Source organism: Hypanus sabinus, unplaced genomic scaffold, assembly GCF_030144855.1.
Source record: "Hypanus sabinus isolate sHypSab1 unplaced genomic scaffold, sHypSab1.hap1 scaffold_1579, whole genome shotgun sequence".
In the NCBI taxonomy this organism is placed as follows: domain Eukaryota; kingdom Metazoa; phylum Chordata; class Chondrichthyes; order Myliobatiformes; family Dasyatidae; genus Hypanus; species Hypanus sabinus.
In genome coordinates, this window is record NW_026779658.1 from 33405 (window position 1) to 39222 (window position 5818).

Consider the following 5818-nt stretch of genomic DNA (forward strand, 5'->3'; position numbering starts at 1 on the left):
CACATCCTCTCTATCTGTGTCCTCTGGTCCTAGACTCCCACACTATAGGAAACATCCTCTCCACATCCTCTCTATCTGTGTCCTCTGGTCCTAGACTCCCCCACTGTAGGGAACATCCTCTCCACATCCACTCTATCTGTTGTCCTCTGATCCTAGACTCCCCCAATATAGGAAACATCCTCTCCACATCAACTCTACCTGTGTCCTCTGGTCCTAGACTCCCCCACTATAGGAAACATCCTCTCCATATCCACTCTATCTCTGTCCTCTGGTCCTAGACTCCCCCACTATAGGAAACATCCTCTCCACATCCACTCTATCTGTGTCCTGTGGTCCTAGACTCCCCCACTATAGGAAACATCCTCTCCGCATCCACTCTCTCTGTGTACTCTGATCCTAGACTCCCCCACTATAGGAAACATCCTCTCCACATCCACTCTATCTGTGGTCCTAGACTCCCCCACTATAGGAAACATCCTCTCCACATCCACTCTATCTGTGTCGTCTGGTCCTAGACTCCCCCACTGTAGGAAACATCCTCTCCACATCCACTCTATCTGTTGTCCTCTGGTCCTAGACTCCCACACTATAGGAAACATCCTCTCCACATCAACTCTACCTGTGTCCTCTGGTCCTAGACTCCCCCACTATAGGAAACATCCTCTCCACATCCACTCTATCTCTGTCCTCTGGTCCTAGACTCCCCCACTATAGGAAACATCCTCTCCACATCCACTCTATCTGTGTCCTCTGGTCCTAGACTCCCCCACTATAGGAAACATCCTCTCTGCATCCACTCTCTCTGTGTACTCTGATCCTAGACTCCCCCACTATAGGAAACATCCTCTCCACATCAACTCTACCTGTGTCCTCTGGTCCTAGACTCCCCCACTATAGGAAACATCCTCTCCATATCCACTCTATCTCTGTCCTCTGGTCCTAGACTCCCCCACTATAGGAAACATCCTCTCCACATCCACTCTATCTGTGTCCTGTGGTCCTAGACTCCCCCACTATAGGAAACATCCTCTCCGCATCCACTCTCTCTGTGTACTCTGATCCTAGACTCCCCCACTATAGGAAACATCCTCTCCACATCCACTCTATCTGTGGTCCTAGACTCCCCCACTATAGGAAACATCCTCTCCACATCCACTCTATCTGTGTCGTCTGGTCCTAGACTCCCCCACTGTAGGAAACATCCTCTCCACATCCACTCTATCTGTTGTCCTCTGGTCCTAGACTCCCACACTATAGGAAACATCCTCTCCACATCAACTCTACCTGTGTCCTCTGGTCCTAGACTCCCCCACTATAGGAAACATCCTCTCCACATCCACTCTATCTCTGTCCTCTGGTCCTAGACTCCCCCACTATAGGAAACATCCTCTCCACATCCACTCTATCTGTGTCCTCTGGTCCTAGACTCCCCCACTATAGGAAACATCCTCTCTGCATCCACTCTCTCTGTGTACTCTGATCCTAGACTCCCCCACTATAGGAAACATCCTCTCCACATCAACTCTACCTGTGTCCTCTGGTCCTAGACTCCCCCACTATAGGAAACATCCTCTCCATATCCACTCTATCTCTGTCCTCTGGTCCTAGACTCCCCCACTATAGAAAACATCCTCTCCACATCCACTCTATCTGTGTCCTGTGGTCCTAGACTCCCCCACTATAGGAAACATCCTCTCCGTATCCACTCTCTCTGTGTACTCTGATCCTAGACTCCCCCACTATAGGAAACATCCTCTCCACATCCACTCTATCTGTGTCCTCTGGTCCTAGACTCCCCCACTAAAGGAAACATCCTCTCCACATCCACTCTATCTGTGTCCTCTGATCCTAGACTTCCCCAGTACAGGGATCATCCTCTCCACATCCACTCTATCTCTGTCCTCTGGTCCTAGACTCCCCCACTATAGGAAACATCCTCTCCACATCCACTCTATCTGTGTCCTCTGGTCCCCACTATAGGAAACATCCTCTCCACATCCACTCTATCTGTGTCGTCTGGTCCTAGACTCCCCCACTGTAGGAAACATCCTCTCCACATCCACTCTATCTGTTCTCCTCTGGTCCTAGACTCCCCCACTATAGGAAACATCCTCTCCACATCAACTCTACCTGTGTCCTCTGGTCCTAGACTCCCCCACTATAGGAAACATCCTCTCCACATCCACTCTATCTCTGTCCTGTGGTCCTAGACTCCCCCACTATAGGAAACATCCTCTCCGCATCCACTCTCTCTGTGTACTCTGATCCTAGACTCCCCCACTATAGGAAACATCCTCTCCACATCCACTCTATCTGTGTCCTCTGGTCCTAGACTCCCTCACTGTAGGAAACATCCTCTCCACATCCACTCTATCTGTGTCCTCTGGTCCTAGACTCCCCCACTTTAGTAAACATCCTCCCAACATCCGCTCTATCTGTGTCCTCTGGCCCTAGACTCCCCCACTATAGGAAACATCCTCTCCACATCGACTCTGTGTCCTCTGGTCCTAGACTCCCCCACTATAGGAAACATCCTCTCCACATCCACTCTATCTGTTGTCCTCTGGTCCTAGACTCCCCCACTATAGGAAACATCCTCTCCACATCCACTCTATCTGTGTCCTCTGGTCCTAGACTCCCCCACTATAGGAAACATCCTCTCCACATCCACTCTACCTGTGTCCTCTGGTCCTAGACTCCCCCACTATAGGAAACATCCTCTCCACATCCACTCTATCTGTGTCCTCTGGTCCTAGACTCCCCCACTATAGGAAACATCCCCTCCACATCCACTCTATCTGTGTCCACTGGTCCTAGACTCCCCCACTATAGGAAACATCCTCTCCACATCCACTCTATCTGTGCCCTCTGCTCCTAGACTCCCCCACTATAGGAAACATCCTCTCCACATCCACTCTATCTGTGTCCTCTGGTCCTAGACTCCTCCACTATAGGAAACATCCTCTCCACATCCACTCTATCTGTGTCCTCTGGTCCTAGACTCCCCCACTATAGGAAACATCCTCTCCACATCCACTCTATCTCTGTCCTCTGGTCCTAGACTCCCACACTATAGGAAACATCCTCTCCACATCAACTCTACCTGTGTCCTCTGGTCCTAGACTCCCCCACTATAGGAAACATCCTCTCCATATCCACTCTATCTCTGTCCTCTGGTCCTAGACTCCCCCACTATAGGAAACATCCTCTCCACATCCACTCTATCTGTGTCCTGTGGTCCTAGACTCCCCCACTATAGGAAACATCCTCTCCGCATCCACTCTCTCTGTGTACTCTGATCCTAGACTCCCCCACTATAGGAAACATCCTCTCCACATCCACTCTATCTGTGTCCTCTGGTCCTGGACTCCCCCACTATAGGAAACATCCTCTCCACATCCACTCTATCTGTGTCGTCTGGTCCTAGACTCCCCCACTGTAGGAAACATCCTCTCCACATCCACTCTACCTGTTGTCCTCTGGTCCTAGACTCCCCCACTATAGGAAACATCCTCTCCACATCAACTCTACCTGTGTCCTCTGGTCCTAGACTCCCCCACTATAGGAAACATCCTCTCCACATCCACTCTATCTGTGTCCTGTGGTCCTAGACTCCCCCACTATAGGAAACATCCTCTCCGCATCCACTCTCTCTGTGTACTCTGATCCTAGACTCCCTCACTGTAGGAAACATCCTCTCCACATCCACTCTATCTGTGTCCTCTGGTCCTAGACTCCCCCACTTTAGTAAACATCCTCCCAACATCCGCTATATCTGTGTCCTCTGGCCCTAGACTCCCCCACTATAGGAAACATCCTCTCCACATCGACTCTGTGTCCTCTGGTCCTAGACTCCCCCACTATAGGAAACATCCTCTCCACATCCACTCTATCTGTTGTCCTCTGGTCCTAGACTCCCCCACTATAGGAAACATCCTCTCCACATCCACTCTATCTGTGTCCTCTGGTCCTAGACTCCCCCACTATAGGAAACATCCTCTCCACATCCACTCTACCTGTGTCCTCTGGTCCTAGACTCCCCCACTATAGGAAACATCATCTCCACATCCACTCTATCTGTGTCCACTGGTCCTAGACTCCCCCACTATAGGAAACATCCTCTCCACATCCACTCTATCTGTGCCCTCTGCTCCTAGACTCCCCCACTATAGGAAACATCCTCTCCACATCCACTCTCTCTGTGTCCTCTGGTCCTAGACTCCTCCACTATAGGAAACATCCTCTCCACATCCACTCTATCTGTGTCCTCTGGTCCTAGACTCCCCCACTATAGGAAACATCCTCTCCACATCCACTCTATCTGTGTCCTCTGGTCCTAGACTTCCTCACTATAGGATACATCCTCTCCACATCCACACTACCTGTGTCCTCTGGTCCTAGACTCCCCCACTATAGGAAACATCCTCTCCACATCCACTCTATCTGTGTCCTCTGGTCCCCACTATAGGAAACATCCTCTCCACATCCACTCTATCTGTGTCGTCTGGTCCTAGACTCCCCCACTGTAGGAAACATCCTCTCCACATCCACTCTATCTGTTCTCCTCTGGTCCTAGACTCCCCCACTATAGGAAACATCCTCTCCACATCAACTCTACCTGTGTCCTCTGGTCCTAGACTCCCCCACTATAGGAAACATCCTCTCCACATCCACTCTATCTCTGTCCTGTGGTCCTAGACTCCCCCACTATAGGAAACATCCTCTCCGCATCCACTCTCTCTGTGTACTCTGATCCTAGACTCCCCCACTATAGGAAACATCCTCTCCACATCCACTCTATCTGTGTCCTCTGGTCCTAGACTCCCTCACTGTAGGAAACATCCTCTCCACATCCACTCTATCTGTGTCCTCTGGTCCTAGACTCCCCCACTTTAGTAAACATCCTCCCAACATCCGCTCTATCTGTGTCCTCTGGCCCTAGACTCCCCCACTATAGGAAACATCCTCTCCACATCGACTCTGTGTCCTCTGGTCCTAGACTCCCCCACTATAGGAAACATCCTCTCCACATCCACTCTATCTGTTGTCCTCTGGTCCTAGACTCCCCCACTATAGGAAACATCCTCTCCACATCCACTCTATCTGTGTCCTCTGGTCCTAGACTCCCCCACTATAGGAAACATCCTCTCCACATCCACTCTACCTGTGTCCTCTGGTCCTAGACTCCCCCACTATAGGAAACATCCTCTCCACATCCACTCTATCTGTGTCCTCTGGTCCTAGACTCCCCCACTATAGGAAACATCCCCTCCACATCCACTCTATCTGTGTCCACTGGTCCTAGACTCCCCCACTATAGGAAACATCCTCTCCACATCCACTCTATCTGTGCCCTCTGCTCCTAGACTCCCCCACTATAGGAAACATCCTCTCCACATCCACTCTATCTGTGTCCTCTGGTCCTAGACTCCTCCACTATAGGAAACATCCTCTCCACATCCACTCTATCTGTGTCCTCTGGTCCTAGACTCCCCCACTATAGGAAACATCCTCTCCACATCCACTCTATCTCTGTCCTCTGGTCCTAGACTCCCACACTATAGGAAACATCCTCTCCACATCAACTCTACCTGTGTCCTCTGGTCCTAGACTCCCCCACTATAGGAAACATCCTCTCCATATCCACTCTATCTCTGTCCTCTGGTCCTAGACTCCCCCACTATAGGAAACATCCTCTCCACATCCACTCTATCTGTGTCCTGTGGTCCTAGACTCCCCCACTATAGGAAACATCCTCTCCGCATCCACTCTCTCTGTGTACTCTGATCCTAGACTCCCCCACTATAGGAAACATCCT